Source organism: Thalassophryne amazonica, chromosome 11, assembly GCF_902500255.1.
Source record: "Thalassophryne amazonica chromosome 11, fThaAma1.1, whole genome shotgun sequence".
NCBI lineage: Eukaryota > Metazoa > Chordata > Actinopteri > Batrachoidiformes > Batrachoididae > Thalassophryne > Thalassophryne amazonica.
This window is the reverse complement of record NC_047113.1, coordinates 49,871,033-49,888,789: the sequence shown is the minus strand read 5'-3', so window position 1 is coordinate 49,888,789 and position 17,757 is coordinate 49,871,033. Positions and strand designations below refer to the sequence as shown.

The 17,757-nt window shown below is 40.9% G+C and overlaps 1 protein-coding gene across 4 annotated transcripts in view; it reads right to left on the bottom strand.

Moving 5' to 3' along the window:
- The window catches only part of mbnl3 (muscleblind-like splicing regulator 3), a 75,128-nt gene extending 58,787 nt beyond the window's left edge, over positions 1–16,341 (bottom strand). For all 4 annotated transcript variants that reach the window (XM_034181583.1, XM_034181581.1, XM_034181582.1 and 1 more), the window contains exon 1: positions 16,111–16,341. The gene's annotated coding sequence lies outside the window, so the exon portion shown is untranslated. The remainder of the gene's footprint in view (positions 1–16,110) is intronic.
- Positions 16,342–17,757: the final 1,416 nt, after the last annotated feature.

Here is a 17,757-nt window from a genome sequence, read left to right as displayed (position 1 = left end):
TAAGCAAATGAAGAGTGTGTTTGAATGACAGCATTCGCCCTATTGAGGTTTCAAATCTCGCAAAACTTCGAAGAGGTCGCCGCTCTGCGAGATGTCAGTAGCACTGAGACACCTGATCAGGCTGTACTTTAACTGCTGCACATGGACAACAGCATTAACATTGCAACATAAAACTCTTTGTATATTGTGCCTAAACCTCTTGTGAATATGTTATCTAGGTTTTTAGATGTTGTTATTGTGTTTGTTTTATGTACAGTTGTGCTCAAAACTTTACATACCCTGGCAGATTTTTTGCTTTTTTGGCCATTTTTAAGAGAATATGAATGACAACACAAAAATGTTTTTTTTTCACTCATGGTTAGTGGTTGGGCGAAGCCATTTATTGTCAAACAACTGTGTTTCCTCATTTGAAATCAAAATGACAAGAGAACTACCCAAATTAACCTGATCAAAAGTTTACATACCCCTGTTCTTAATACTGTGTGTTGCCCCTTTAACGTCAATGACAGCTTGGAGTCTTTTGTGGTGGTTGTGGATGAGGCTCTCTGATGGTAAAGCTGCCACTGAATATGTTTCGGACTTTATTTACATCAATTACTAAGAAATACAAACAATATGACACTCTATGGTAAACCTGCATGGAGTAGACAGTTCTCAAAAACTGAGTGACAATGCAAGAAGGAGAAGAGTGAGGAAAGCCACCAAGAGACCCAGACAACCCAGAAGAAGTTATAAGCTTATGTGGTTGTGATTGGAGAAATTATGCACAGTGCAAGCTTTGCATTTTGTATCACGTTATCCATCTTCATAATGAAGTGGTATAGAGGAGGATTTTCTTAAAAAGACCTGAAAGTTTAGCTACAAATTGCCAGAAGGTACATCTGAGATGCAAGCCTGGATTTGATCTGTTTTGGTGAAAGAAAATCCTTCTCTGCTCTACTCCACTATGAAGCTAAGAGTAGTGGTGCAAAATGCAAAATTTGCACTGAGCACAATTTCTCCAATCACAGCCACATAATCCCATAACTTCTCCTGGGTTGTCTGGGTGTCTTGGTGGCTTTCCTCACTCTTCTCCTTCTTGCACAGTCACTCAGTTTTTGAAAACTGTCTACTCCATGCAGATTTACCATAAAGTGCCATACTGTTTGTATTTCTTTGTAATTAATGTAAATAAAGTCCAAGACATATTCAGTGGCAGCTTTACCATCAGAGAGCCTCGTACAGAACTACCACAAAAGACTCCAAGCTGTCATTGGTGTTAAAGGGGCAATACACAGTATTAAGAACAGGGGTATGTAAACTTTGGATCAGGGTCATTTGGGTAATTCTCATGTCATTTTGATTTAAAAAGAGGAAACACAGTTGTTTGACAATAAATGGCTTCACCCAACCACTAACCGTGAGTGAAAAAACATTCTGTGTTGCCATTCATATTCTCTTAAAAATGGCCAAAAAAGCAAAAATTCTGCCAGGGTACGTAAACTTTTGAGCACAACTGTAAACATGTGAGAAGCTCAGGTTGTTTCTCCGTTATTTTCAATGGGAATCGCTGTGAGCCACCATCGCTTCCTGTTCATGTCGTTCTGGGGGAAAGTGAAGTTTGCTCTTTAACGTCCTGCTTATTGTCCTTTACAACACTGTTTGTCCAGTTTGTTCTTGAGTAATATACATAAAATGTCTGAAATATGTTTTGCCTTTATTAAATTCCACACAGGTTAAACGTAACAGACACAGATTATTTGGAATATTTATTTTAGCAAGTTTTCAGGGTCTCTTATTAACGTGATGAAAAGCATAAAAATTACATTTTGGTAGCATAATGTTCATTTGCAATTGCCATCGTGTGGTTTCTCTATGTTGTTTAGACTGGAGTGACTCTCTGGCGCACGAGGGATTATGGGATATCTCAATAGGAGGAATACAGTTGCACCGCTCAGAAGAAGACTGCAGTGGACTGAAAAAACAGTAGATGCAAACTGAAGTGATACATTCACATTCAAACAGATGCACATATTAGCCAAAAAAAAGAAAAAAAAAAAAAATGGAAGCAGTGAGCGAGGAGCAGGTTTGCTTTGCCATCTTAAGCATTATGGCCGTGTGTGTTTCCACGCCTACATGCAGATCAATACAAAGTTTTCTCAGGGGAGGACAAGACAAGCTTTCCTCCTGCAGGACAGGCCACGTTGCATCCGCTCCCCGTGTCATGCAGCCTTGCTTACGAACAGATGCTGCATCTCAGCAATGTGCAAACTGCATTATCAAAACGATCCCATCGCTTGGTGTTCGCCTTCTCCACAATATATAGCACACGGTGCATCAATGCCCTTACAGCTGTTCTTCGAAAGCTAAGTCGGTGATCCTGAAACTCCCCCAAAAGCCATTTTAATTTCTAATGCACATTACACTGAAATGCGTATAGCAGGGCACTAAATGAGCTTCCACTTGATGTTTTCTGTCTTTGATACATGTTCAGTGAGACATGAAAAGTGTTTAACACAACAGACTGCAAACCATGAAAGCAATTCCTAAGATAATAAATGAGACATTTCAGAAAAGCTCATAAGTGAGTGTAAAAGCAAAAGAAAAAAACAATCATCAGTGGCCCAATACACACATTAATGAAATAATAATTTACAATCAACAGGAGGCTGACACAACCGCGCGAGTAAATCCAATGTTACTTTGTCATTTTTTACAAAAAGTGTTGGATTTCATTTCTTGTACTGATAACAGTGATAACAGTGGAGGGCTTGTCCAACAAAAATGTAGATCAGTAGGTGGGTGCGTTTGTCCATTGCAGTCACATGGTTCAAGCAGTAACTCAAAACCAATAACTGGTATTATTTTGTACATCTCTAACTTATTTAAAAAAAAAAAAAAACAATTATGAGGACAAACTGATAAAAGCTGGTGAACTGTCATGCACCACATCAATAGAAAACACTATTTTAAATGTTTTTAGCAAGGGCCAAAGGCTCGAAATCCCGTTCAGGGGGGGTCTTCCCCAGAAATCTCAGACGCATTCTGGTGCATTTTCAGGTGTATTTACCCACCAAAAAAAAAAAAAAAAAAAAAAAAAAAAAACCCTCCTAAAAAATTAATTTTTTTGTTGGGTCAGGTCAATTTTTCCACCCCAGAGAAGAGCCTTTTCACACAACTTGTATCATCGCGACAGAGCTGTGTGAAAAGACTCTATTTTCCCACATTAGCAGGATGACAAAACTATAATACACAGTCTATCACATGGATTAGAATACAGTCTTATAACTATTTCATAAAACCACATATTTGCATTTGACTGCTTCTGTTCCATCTCTACATTTATCTAAACATTTGACAACTGAACTGATAGTGTCTTAAAATAAACTAAAATAAAATATGATACAAGTAAAGCTGCATCTACTCTTCATTAAGTCACCAGTATAACTTTTAGCTCTTTTTTTTTGGTACAATTAGAATGAAAGTTTCTACCCAACTGCTGTTGCATGAATCAAATGACCATGTCACACGCCACACTTTAAATAGAGTGCAATATTTATGTGGAATATCCACTGCCACTGACATATCTATAGTTTTGTACATACTTTTCTCTTAATATGCTTTTCTCAATATGCAATCTGTTTTTTACTACTATGTTCTTAGAATTTCTTTCTTTTTTTTAAATTTGCGCTCTGGAAAGACCTCTTTCATTTGGTTAAATTTTATGTTTATTTGTCTTTTCTTCTCTACACCTTTCAAGTTTGCGTGTGGTTCACTCTGGTTTATATTTGCACTGAAAGGCTTGCACCTTAAACTCCCATCACACATAGTACGAATGTGCACAAAGCAGCAGACTGAGGTTGAAATGGCAAAAATGGCAATAATCAAGACACAGTTGGGAGGCACAGACAGTTGGAATGCCATGTACAGCTGCCAGATGACCACTTAGAAAATGGGCGGATCCAGTCCGGACTGAGTTGTGCACACCCACACAAACGCAACGCAGCCCAAACATTGTTGGACAACAGTACGAAGACACAGACTGTTGTCAGACTGCATCAGAATCATAAATAAAGCACCCAGACTACCGGATGGATGTGCTCGAGTGCTGTCACTCACTCACTGATTCGCTCGCCCACTCGCTCCTTCGGGTGCACTGACGTCTGAGCAGGACTGTACGCTGGCAGGAAGGACATGTGTGTTCCACACATGATGGACTGTCAGCACTGTGATAGTGATGTGATGAGCACACGGAGTACACGGAGGGGCTGTGCACCACACTGTCAGTTGGATCCTCAGCTCGCCGTGGGACGGTGCTTGACATGTGATATTTCTATGTTGTGGTGGACGAGGCATTTGTGAGCCGATGTTGTCAGCACATGGTGCAGCTGGGTTGAGAGGAGCTTCACCACAGGCTGTAGCCCCTGGCCACTGCCCTCCCTGTGCTGTAACACTCACCTGGGGCCATACTGGAGGTGAGTTTACATGTTTATTTATGGTGTCATGGCCTGGCAAAACAGTTTCACTGTTATTCCTCAGACAGCGTTTGATGGCAAACATGTCATAATATGTGTATTACGGGGGTGACATCCCGTTCAGCTGCGTTGCGGGCGCCGAACTTCTGACGCGCACAATGATGATAGACAGTGCTTCCACTTTGGTTGCGCAATGTTCATGTCCACTTCGCATGATGGATGTGTGCCACATCCAAGTTGCATATCGACATTTCCTTTGCACTCCCTTAATGGCATCCAGTGGAGGTCCACGTACGTGGCACAAGCGGGATATGCCGGCAGGATTTGACATGCCCGATCCATTTCAGGGTTCCCCTGACCACAATTAGATTGGTCCCGATGCTGTTATGACACTGTACGAATATGTAGATTGTAGTGAGATTGAGCTCAGGCTGCCGTTCAATGGGTGTCTCACCTGGACTGCATTACAAGTGTTTTGGACAAGTGCAAAACATTTGAGGCAGCCGCGTGAATGGACCCGTCTGTGTTGACTGCTCTGAGACAGCTGCCGACGTTTTCAGACTTTTCAAATGTGGGTCGATTCTTCATTCAGACACCAGTCGGCCTCATTCATGCTATATGTGACGGGGGTCTTACGTTTCACTGTACTTGTTACAATGATAAGAAAGAATCTGTATCTCTCAGGAACACTGATTTGGGTTTAAATTTGATTCTTATTCACTTCTATAAATGGGAAACAGAGTTGGATATACAACTCCAATTCCAATGAAGTTGGGACGTTGTGTAAAATGTAAAATAAAAACAGAATACAATGATTTTCAAATCCTCTTCAACCTATATTCAACTGAACACAACACAAAGACAAGATATTTAATGTTCAAACTGACAGATTTTTTTGTTTTTGTGCAAATATTTGCTCATTTTGAAATGGATGCCTGCAACACGTTTCAAAAAAGTTGGGATGGGGCAACAAAAGACTGGGAAAGTTGATGAATGCTCAAAGAACACCTAATTGGATACAAGTGAGTGTCATGATTGTGTTATGTGGGCCGCTGAAGAGGAGGTACTGCTGGCCCACCACCACCAGAGGGCGCCCTGCTTGGAGTGCGGGCTCCAAGCACGAGAGGGGGCCAGACCCAGAAGAAGTGACAGCTGTCATTCATCCTCAGCACCAGCTGTCACTCGTTCATCATCATCATCATCACCATAAAGGCCGGACTGCAACTCCACCTCCTCGCCGAGAAATCGACTACCGAAGAGGTAATTTCTCTGCTGACTCAAACCGTTGAGTGATAATCTGAACTTCTTTTGCAGCCGTTATCCTGTGGTGTTCGTCCTTATCTATGGGATTGGCGTTTGGTGTGACAGCGACGGCTTCGCCTCACACCCCAAACCAGATAAGTGGATTAAACAGGAGCTGCACGAGTGTGTGATTGGAGGTGGAGGTGCTCCCTCCTAACTGTGTGCAGACTGTGGATTACTGAGTGTGCGGACTCACACTCATTCATCTTGTCTTTGCTTTCTGCCAGCAGTACCAGGGTCGACAGCCGAAGACAGAGGCCACCTGGAGACTTGGGACTTGGCGGCTCCGGTGTTCTTCAGACCGTTGGTGGTGGAAGCCGTGTGGGACGCGGCTTCTCTCTCGTCGGGGGTCTTCTATCTTCGAGCCTGCCCACATGTCACCTGGTGTTAATTGACTTTACAAATTTTGTGTATTTAGTTGTGTGTTGTCACAACATTAAATTGTTACTTTTTGGCTTATTCATTGTCCGTTCATTTGCGCCCCCCGTTGTGGGTCCGTGCTACGACACCTTCCCAACAGATTGGGTATAAAAGGAGCATCCCCAAAAGCCTCAGCTGTTCACAAGCAAAGATGGGGCGAGGATCACCACTTTGTGAACAACTGCGTGAAAAAATAGTCCAACAGTTTAACAACATTTCTCAATGTTCAATTGCAAGGAATTTAGGGATTCCATCATCTACAGTCCATAATATAATCAGAAGATTCAGAGAATCTGGAGAACTTTCAACACGTAAGCGGCAAGGCTGAAAACCAACACTGAATGCTCGTGACCTTTGATCCCTCAGGCAGCACTGCATTAAAAACCGACATCATTGTGTAAAGGATCTTACAGCGTGGGCTCAGGAACACTTCAGAAAACCATTGTCAGTTAACACAGTTCATCGCTACATCTACAAGTGCAAGTTAAAACTCTACCATGCAAAGCGAAAGCCATACATCAACAACATCCAGAAATGCCGCCGCCTTCTCTGGGCCCGAGCTCATTTGAAGTGGACAGACACAAAGTGGAAAAGTGTGCTGTGGTCTGATGAGTCCACATTTCAAATTGTTTTTGGAAATCATGGACGTCGTGTCCTCTGGACAAAAGAGGAAAAAGACCATCCAGATTGTTAGGAGCACAAAGTTCAAAAGCCAGCATCTGTGATGGTATGGGGGTGTGTTAGTGTCCATGGCATGGGCAACTTACACATCTGTGATGGCACCATCAATGCTGAAAGGTACATCCATGTTTTGGAGCAACACATGCTGCCATCCAAGCAATGTCTTTTTCAGGAACGTCCCTGCTTATTTCAGCAAGACAATGCCAAGCCACATTCTGCACGTGTTACAACAGCGTGGCTTCATAGTAAAAGACTGCGGGTACTAGACTGGCCTGCCTGCAGTCCAGACCTGTCGCCCGTTGAAAATGTGTGGCGTATTAGGAAGCACAAAATACGACAATGGAGACCCCGGACTGTTGAACAACTGAAGTCGTACTTCAAACAACAATGGGAAAGAATTCCACCTACAAAGCTTCAACAATTAGTGTCCTCAGTTCCCAAACGCTTATTGAGTGTTGATAGAAGGAAAGGTGATGTGACACAGTGGTAAAGATACCACTGTCCCAGCTTTTTGAAACGTGTTGCAGGCATCCATTTCAAAATGAGCAAATATTTGCACAAAAACAATAAAGTTTATCAGTTTGAACATTAAATATCTTGTCTTTGTGGTGTATTCAATTGAATATAGGTTGAAGAGGATTTGCAAATCATTGTATTCTGTTTTATTTACATTTTACACAACATCCCAACTTCATTGGATTTGGGGTTGTAGCACTCTGTGATGGGAAACCATCCCATGCTGATGTCAGCATTGTGCAAAACGACGCACAAACGTTTTTCTGACTTCTACGAGCATGTTAAATATTTATCATATTTTCCTCCACATGAATATTTCACACAAGAAACCATAAAATGCAGATTTAGCAGGCAAACATATCACGTTTGCATGGAGACTGTTTGAAGTAAATTTATTCCAAAGACAGAATTTGATTTGTGTGAAATAACTTGAATAGCATCAACTGACAATGAATTCTGTCAAAAATATGATATAATATAAAATCAAAGACCTACCGGGGATGTTAATGTTTCCATATAAATGATGATTAAAAAAAGTCGGGTCAGTGTTTTGGTCCTTTTGGTCAAACTAGCTATGAATTTATTCATGATGAACATTAAATCGTCTCCCGGCAGCAGAACGTTTCATCCATTTGGTTTGTAGTTTCAGCATGTCGCGGAATTCACAGTAAAATCTGTAACAGTGTCTCTCATTCGCTGCATTACAGTCTTGGATCAGGACGTGAAAACATGAGACTTAACCCTCTGGGGTCTGAGGGCATTTTTTGGACAGTTCACTCGCCTGGAATAAATGTTTTATTATTGCTGTTAACAGCTCTCCTTGCATCCCACAATCAATTTTTATGTATCTTTTTTTCAGGACAACCTGTGCTTTCAGAATATATATCTTTTTGTTGTGTTTTATAAGTGTAATAAAGGTTTACAATCAAAAATAGGCAAGGAAAAAATAAAGCGAAAAATAATTTTCCATGCTTCAATCTTAAATATGATCAATCTATCTTTGTTAGTTGGTTATGTACCACAGGCCTTTAAGGTGGCAGTAATTAAACCATTACTTAAAAAGCCATCACTTGACCCAGCTATCTTAGCTAATTATAGGCCAATCTCCAACCTTCCTTTTCTCTCAAAGATTCTTGAGAGGGTAGTTGTAAAACAGCTAACTGATCACCTGCAGAGGAATGGTCTATTTGAAGAGTTTCAGTCAGGTTTTAGAATTCATCATAGTACAGAAACAGCATTAGTGAAGGTTACAAATGATCTTCTTATGGCTTCGGACAGTGGACTTATCTCTGTGCTTGTTCTGTTGGACCTCAGTGCTGCTTTTGATACTGTTGACCATAAAATTTTATTACAGAGATTAGAGCATGTCATAGGTATTAAAGGCATTGCGCTGCGGTGGTTTGAATCATATTTGTCTAATAGATTACAGTTTGTTCATGTAAATGGGGAATCTTCTTCACAGACTAAAGTTAATTATGGAGTTCCACAAGGTTCTGTGCTAGGACCAATTTTATTCACTTTATACATGCTTCCCTTGGGCAGTATTATTAGACGGTATTGCTTAAATTTTCATTGTTACGCAGATGATACCCAGCTTTATCTATCCATGAAGCCAGAGGATACGCACCAATTAGCTAAACTGCAGGATTGTCTTACAGACATAAAGACATGGATGACCTCTAATTTCCTGCTTTTAAACTCAGATAAAACTGAAGTTATTGTACTTGGCCCCACAAATCTTAGAAGCATGGTGTCTAACCAGATCGTTACTCTGGATGGCATTTCCCTGATCTCTAGTAATACTGTGAGAAATCTTGGAGTTATTTTTGATCAGGATATGTCATTCAAAGCGCATATTAAACAAATATGTAGGACTGCCTTTTTGCATTTACGCAATATCTCTAAAATCAGAAAGGTCTTGTCTCAGAGTGATGCTGAAAAACTAATTCATGCATTTGTTTCCTCTAGGCTGGACTATTGTAATTCATTATTATCAGGTTGTCCTAAAAGTTCCCTAAAAAGCCTTCAGTTGGTTCAGAATGCTGCAGCTAGAGTACTGACGGGGACTAGCAGGAGAGAGCATATCTCACCCGTGTTGGCCTCCCTTCATTGGCTTCCTGTTAATGCTAGAATAGAATTTAAAATTCTTCTTCTTACTTATAAGGTTTTGAATAATCAGGTCCCATCTTATCTTAGGGACCTCGTAGTACCATATTACCCCATTAGAGCGCTTCGCTCTCAGACTGCGGGCTTACTTGTAGTTCCTAGGGTTTGTAAGAGTAGAATGGGAGGCAGAGCCTTCAGCTTTCAGGCTCCTCTCCTGTGGAACCTGCTCCCAATTCAGATCAGGGAGACAGATACCCTCTCTACTTTTAAGATTAGGCTTAAAACTTTCCTTTTCGCTAAGGCTTATAGTTAGGGCTGGATCGGGTGACCCTGGACCATCCCTTGGTTATGTTGCTTTAGACGTAGACTGTGTTTCATAATTATTGTATGGCCTTGCCTTGCAATGTGGAGCGCCTTGGGGCAACTGTTTGTTGTGATTTGGCGCTATACAAGAAAAAAGTTGATTGATTGATTGATAAGGGTGGCTGCTGTTGTACTACAGAGCACTGCGTCCCTCATCAAACACAGTGCACCAAATGGCTACCTGACTGCATGACCTTCACCGGAGCTCTGAGGCTCTCCGACTTTATCACCTCACAACAACAGATGATACTATACAGTATTATCATCCTGCAATTTGAGCAACATTTGTCTGCTTTACTACACCTCCCAGGATCTGAGCCCAATTTCCATCAAACTTAGCATAATGCTGAAGGTTAACCCTGGAATTAGCCTTAACCCTCATGGGACCATGGACTCACCGGTGAGCCTGTGGTTAAAGGGTATGTTTTGGCAAAGGTCAAGGTAATTGGGGACAAAGGTCTAAATTTTGATTCTTTACTCTGATGCCCACCAAACATATGAAGGTTGGTTCTCGAACTTCCCATGCACACCTACATTTTCAAAAGGGTAATCATGAGTGCTAAAAAAGTGCTAAAAGTGCTAAACAGTGATTGGCTTAGTAATCCATTATGTAAACCTGTGGACCCTGAACAGAGTGTCTGAAATGCATTTGTCCTGTCGTGAACATCTGAGATTACCTTATGCTACCCATAATGCATTGCTGCCTGGCACAGCATGTGCTCACAAAACCTTAAAAATTAGCACATTACTTTAAAACGAAAACATATATCTGATATTTTCACTTTATAAACTTCAGACATGACAATAATTTTAAATAACTTGTCTAAAATGAGTGGTTAAAATTTGAACCATAAGTTAAACATGTATGCCTCTGGATGACTTGGTGACATTGCGATTATATTAGTATTGTATTAAAGGAAATGACTTTGTTTTTGGTCACCAGCTCTCCTTTGCTTACAGAGGATAGAGTGGTTTCTGTTTGCAGAGGGTAGAACAACATGCCTATTAGGAAACTTTTAACAGGTAGGTCTCAACAGCTTTAACAGTTTTAAAAATGTTTTTCACTGTTCAGCTTAGTTTAGTACGTTATCGGTCTAAAAGTTATCGGACGGTAATTCATCGGAAGATAATTACTCCTATGATGGTTTTTAAATTTATCTAAAAAGATAATCAGATAATGAAAACATTATCTTCGATAATTATCTGTTATCGGATTATCGGAAGTGTGCCCACCACTGCCTATTTGTACATATTATAAACAAAACATGACTAAAATACTGTAGAAGATGTTAGCTAAAAAGATTAGAAAATATTATCATAGTCCATGACCCAGTAGTCAGTTTTGACCAAAACATTACCAAAGGGACTAAATGACACTTACAATCCAGCCTCATTAAACTATGACCTACACAAAAATACATACACTGGCCATCCCAGGGTGGGAGCTATAGCCAAGTTGGGGTCAATGAAGAATGACACAGGGATCACAATTTAGAAATGCTCCAATCATACTGAAAAGTATACCACATTATTTGTCTGATCATTAAGATTGCTATGGAGTTATGGGGTAAAAACAGCAAACTTAGTGACAAAGGCCAATTTGAGTTTGTACAGGGGTCAAAAGTTAAAGTTGCTCCAACTTGGTAAATAGTGGTGTAAATCATTAGTTGAGCTAATCGGATAAATAAATGGAATAGTTTTGACTGTGCTGAAGATTTGGTCTCCAAAGTAATGGTCAAATAAAGTCAACATCCATTTGATTCTATAATACAGGGGTGCCCAGTATGTTAATCAAGATCCACTGGCCAATCGCAATGATAGTGTAGGTAAATCGCATGGAAATAAAACTCAACTGACCACTTTACCCACTTTACGCATTTGATGCTGCAAGCTGTTCATCTGCTGTTTTATGCAGCAGCTCCGAGTTGAAAAAACAGTTGTTGTCATGTCTCTGTCTCAAAGCGCAGTGACGGCTGCACACCTGACATTTTGACACTTTTTTTTTCTTTAAAACTCTGCTGCTCTGTGAGTGTCCTCGCTGTGGTTAAACTAAAAACAGCTAAGGACCCATGACACATTAACAACAAATACAAACGCTTTTTATTTGTCAGTATTCCTATGGTTTTTACTACAGTTCTGCACTAACTTTAGCTGAGAAGACAATGTATGCTTAGTGTTCGTAATGTAGGCAGATCATTTTAACTTGGTCATTTTAAAAGTAGCTCGCAAGCCAAAAAAATGTTGGCACCCCCGCTACAACATATGACATATATTACCCTGTAATGTGATAACAAAGCATGACAGATTGTGCAAGCTATTTCTTAAAAAAAAACAAAAAAAAAAACTATTTATGACAGCCAATTCTCTGTCAGACTGTCAAATCTCTTGCCTTATTCCTTTACTGGCAGCACCTGTTTTGTGATATTTACACTGCTGCTAACAGTCGGTTTGTAGAGCGCTCGACCTTAGCCTGTTTATTAAGCCACCTCCAACTGGGTTGGTTTGTTTGCTCTTATTGCTTGTTTTACAACAAAACTGATTTGGGATTTTGCACATGCCTCTTTGGATTACTCCTGGATCAGGCATTTTGCACATCTTTAATTATATCAGCACTTAAATAAACATTATTTACATGCATGCGTGTGATTAAACTCTTGCTGGTTGATTGCAGCACCTGCCTCAGAATACCCTGGCTATGCCCCTGAGACTGTGCATGTTTTTTTAGAGCATTTACAGCCAAGAGTTCATGTCCCTACGGTGAGACGATGAAAGTGAAGCGTGAAAAAAACCTTGCCAGTACTGTCAGCACTGTAAATATATTTCATTTGTTATTACAGCTATAAAATTAGAGAGAGATTTTATTTTCTGCATAAAAGTTTGAGGATCCAAGGTAATGAGTTTCAGAGTTACAGGGGAAGTGAAAGCAGGTTACATGGGAATCATGTACTTATGCATCTGTGTGTGTGTGTGGGCGTGTGCATGAGACAGTTTAACTAGGCAGACTGGTGCAGAGTCCATAGCCCGGGAGGGGGGGGGGGGGGGGGGGGGCATGCCTTGACTGGCTGTGCTGTCAAAATGTGAAAACAGTGAAATACTGGGATGTGGACATTTACAGCAAAACCCACACACACTCATCTTCAACTGCTTAGCCAACTGTTAAAATTAACACTGTAGATGTGGGTTTAACTCCTGGTGTCGCAGACTGAATGGTCCCCTCTAAAAATTCTTCCGCCCTGCCTTCACTGCACATGCGTCATTTGGGACCACAGCAGCTCATTTGAGTCTGACTCTCTGGAGTGCAGTTTTAAGCAGAAACGAGGTGATAATTGATGAACCGCGGTTAATGCACAGAAATGACGCATCCACAGTGAAAGCAGGGTGGACCGTTCGGTCGGCGACACCAGGTTTATATCCTATCTGTGTCCTTGGATAAGACACGTCATTTGCGTTGTCTCAGTCTACTCAGCTGTAAACGGGTACTGGTTATGATTGGGGAAGTAAACTGTGTGAGACGGGTGTCCCATCCAGGGGGACTTATATTCAATTATTTATGCAGCGCCAAATCCCAACACAAGTCACCCCAAGAAGCTTCACAAAAGATTTAGTATAACCTTACCACCCCCCTCCCCGAGCAAGCACATTGACAACCATAGTGAGGACAAACTCCCTCGCCGTCTCTCTAGACTCTCATCTGCTTCACGCTGTGGAATCCGGGGGTGATCACCAGCAGCAGTGAGCGTCAGGGTCTTTACAGGACTCGCACCTTGTTCTTCACTGGATCCAGTTAAAATTAGAATAATGTCGAAACATTAACCCTTTAAGTGCAGTTGCTGACTCTGAGGAAAGTTCCAGTCCTGCTAACAGCTGTGAAAGACCCCATGGGGGTCATGTAAGCCCAAAAGGCCAACCATGATCTTGGACAACATACAGTAGTGTTCAGAATAATAGTAGTGCTATGTGACTAAAAAGATTAATCCAGGTTTTGAGTATATTTCTTATTGTTACATGGGAAACAAGGTACCAGTAGATTCAGTAGATTCTCACAAATCCAACAAGACCAAGCATTCATGATATGCACACTCTTAAGGCTATGAAATTGGGCTATTATTAAAAAAAAAAGTAGAAAAGGGGGTGTTCACAATAATAGTAGTGTGGCATTCAGTCAGTGAGTTCGTCAATTTTGTGGAACAAACAGGTGTGAATCAGGTGTCCCCTATTTAAGGATGAAGCCAGTACCTGTTGAACATGCTTTTCTCTTTGAAAGCCTGAGGAAAATGGGACGTTCAAGACATTGTTCAGAAGAACAGCGTAGTTTGATTAAAAAGTTGATTGGAGAGGGAAAAATGTATACACAGGTGCAAAAAATTATAGGCTGTTCATCTACAATCATCTCCAAATGGACAAAAAACCAGAGGCGTGGAAGAAAACAGAAAACAACCATCAAAATGGATAGAAGAATAACCAGAATGGCAAAGGCTCACCCATTGATCAGCTCCAGGATGATCAAAGACAGTCTGGAGAAACCTGTAAGTGCTGTGACAGTTAGAAGACGCCTGTGTGAAGCTAATTTATTTGCAAGAATCCCCCGCAAAGTCCCTCTGTTAAATAAAAGACGTGCAGAAGAGGCTACAATTTGCCAAAGAACACATCAACTGGCCTAAAGAGAAATGGAGGAATATTTTGTGGACTGATGAGAGTTAAATTTTTCTTTTTGGGTCCAAGGGCCGCAGACAGTTTGTGAGATGACCCCCAAACTCTGAATTCAAGCCACAGTTCACAGTGAAGACAGTGAAGCATGCTGGTGCAAGCATCATGATATGGGCATGTTTCTCCTACTATGGTGTTGGGCCTATATATCGCATACCAGGTATCATGGATCAGTTTGGATATGTCAAAATACTTGAAGAGGTCATGTTGCCTTATGCTGAAGAGGACATGCCCTTGAAATGGGTGTTTCAACAAGACAATGACCCCAAGCACACTAGTAACCAAGCAAAATCTTGGTTCCAAACCAACAAAATTAATGCCTCGCAGATGTGAAGAAATCATGAAAAACTTTGGTTATACAACTAAATACTAGTTTAGTGATTCACAGGATTGCTTACTGTGAACACCCCCTTTTCTACTTTTACAGTGACAAGGCAACGTGCCACTGGTGAGTTCACTGTCTGTGATCCCTGTGGGAGAAACAACTACTCAACCTCCCTGCGCTGCACAATCACTCACCTTCAGCCCAAAACAAAAAAACCCACAAAAACCAAGATCATCTTCACTTCAGTCGGCTGCATTGGATTTAAATTCAAGATCACAGAGAGCCAATAACTTCACAGGAACGTCGGCGTTTTGTCATACGAAATGACGTGTACTAACCTCACTGCGCACGACAGCTCCTTAAAAATAATTCGACTAAAAATTACGCAGCACAGAAGCGCGTCAAAAGTAAAGATTACTGCAAGCTGTGCCGCTGTAATTACGTATCTACTTAACACTTATAAACGTCGCACTATACCGACGCATACCAGGTATCATGGATCAGTTTGGATATGTCAAAATACTTGAAGAGGTCATGTTGCCTTATGCTGAAGAGGACATGCCCTTGAAATGGGTGTTTCAACAAGACAATGACCCCAAGCACACTAGTAACCAAGCAAAATCTTGGTTCCAAACCAACAAAATTAATGCCTCGCAGATGTGAAGAAATCATGAAAAACTTTGGTTATACAACTAAATACTAGTTTAGTGATTCACAGGATTGCTTACTGTGAACACCCCCTTTTCTACTTTTACAGTGACAAGGCAACGTGCCACTGGTGAGTTCACTGTCTGTGATCCCTGTGGGAGAAACAACTACTCAACCTCCCTGCGCTGCACAATCACTCACCTTCAGCCCAAAACAAAAAAACCCACAAAAACCAAGATCATCTTCACTTCAGTCGGCTGCATTGGATTTAAATTCAAGATCACAGAGAGCCAATAACTTCACAGGAACGTCGGCGTTTTGTCATACGAAATGACGTGTACTAACCTCACTGCGCACGACAGCTCCTTAAAAATAATTCGACTAAAAATTACGCAGCACAGAAGCGCGTCAAAAGTAAAGATTACTGCAAGCTGTGCCGCTGTAATTACGTATCTACTTAACACTTATAAACGTCGCACTATACCGTGAGCTGGCAAAACGTCAGCAGCATTAGTGTAATAATAAGTGCAATCAGGAATAAATGTTCTTTCTGTGCGTCAGGGAGCTGTGCCAGAACAGATCTCTTACCTGTTTATAATCCAGGCGGTAGACTGTCGAAGGCTCAGCGCTGATTTAATATTTGACTGTTTATAGTCGCAACAGCGCCTGGAATGGAAAGAGGAAAAATTAAAATGCTGTTTTTTGTTTTTTTTTTTGGTTTGTTTTTTTTTTATAAAGAAAAGAAAAAGCTGCAGAGGTGCGCTAACTGCTGTCTGCAGGAACAGAAGCAGCGAAATGTGGCGGCTGCAACTCCATTTGTTCGACTGCACAGATTTTAAAAAAAGAAAACAAAATCGGGGGTGGAGCTGACTGTGGGTGGGTTTGTTTCGTTTACTGGATAATATCATAATTATGCGAGGAAAATCAAAGTCACAACGCAGAGAGTGTCACAAATAGCGTGGACAGAAAATATTTTCTGAACTCGAATTGGTTGTTAAGAGTCATATATCACATGTTTCAGCTCAGAATATAAAAATATAAGAATTAGAAAGCAATCAGTAAGGGAAGCCAAACAACACGGATTTCTCCCAACCAGTAGGGGGAGCTAAATCTCAGCAAGAATTTTTCACATGAAACTAACTGGATAATATTAGGGCTGCGCAACGTTAACGCGCTAACATTGCGTTAATTATTGAGGTCATTATCGCCGACAATTTTGTTCCTCCCCTTAACGCTGCGTTTTTTTTTTTGTTTTTTTTTTTTAGCCTTTTATGACTGTTGCTCGTTGCCTTTTATTTTGAAAGCGTCAGTCGGGGGCGAGCTTAGAAAACAACACGAGGATCGAGAAAAGTAGAGGCTATGCAATGCACAACAAAACAAAATGCAGAAAGACGCCGAACTTTTGAATGAACATTTTCGGTACAAAGTTCTACAGGATCAGGCCCGGATCCAGACTGGTTTGGACAGATGCAGTTGCATCGGTCAAATTTTTTTTTTACGCATCGTTCGTCATCGGTAAAAAAAAAAAAAAATCTTGAATAATCTCGAATAGCCGAACGTATCCCCGCGGTGAACAGCTTTTCGGTGGTTTTCATGTCAACCTATAGTCCGTAAATGATACGGATTTTTCCGAGTTTCAGAGTCATACGGACGTACAAATAAAGTCGGATATTCAGGCTTTGGTCTGTAATAAACTATTTCTGCAGCGCGGCTCCACTTTGAAACCATGAACCATTGAAGCAATGCTTCGATCCAGTAGCTCGTTGGTTCTTTGATTCACTGCTCTTCAGAAACGGCAAGCCGCTTCTTAACCCCTCGCAAAGACATTAAAATATCGTCAGTCACTTTTGTGTGGATTAAAGTCACTAACTGGGACTCTTGTCTTGTTGCTGTCAAGAAACGAGAATCGTCCTCCGTTCCGTTCACACAGCTCGAAACGCTGCGCGGGTGAGACAGTCCGGTCGGAATTAATAACTTCAAAATGAATCGCCGCTTTAAATAAAATGACACCTCTTATCAAACGTTGTAATACAGACAAGAAACTACAATCGACTAAAACGTTTTTTTTTCCTCCCAAAATGAAACGTGCTGTATTTTCTTTTCAAATTACATCCTGAAGTGAAACACAGCAGCTGTAAGCTCAGCTCAGATATATGGAAACACATTCATGCCAATGTCTGAAAGGAAATTTTTGACAAAAACTACAGATTTTGTTTATTCCTATTTATGTCCAGA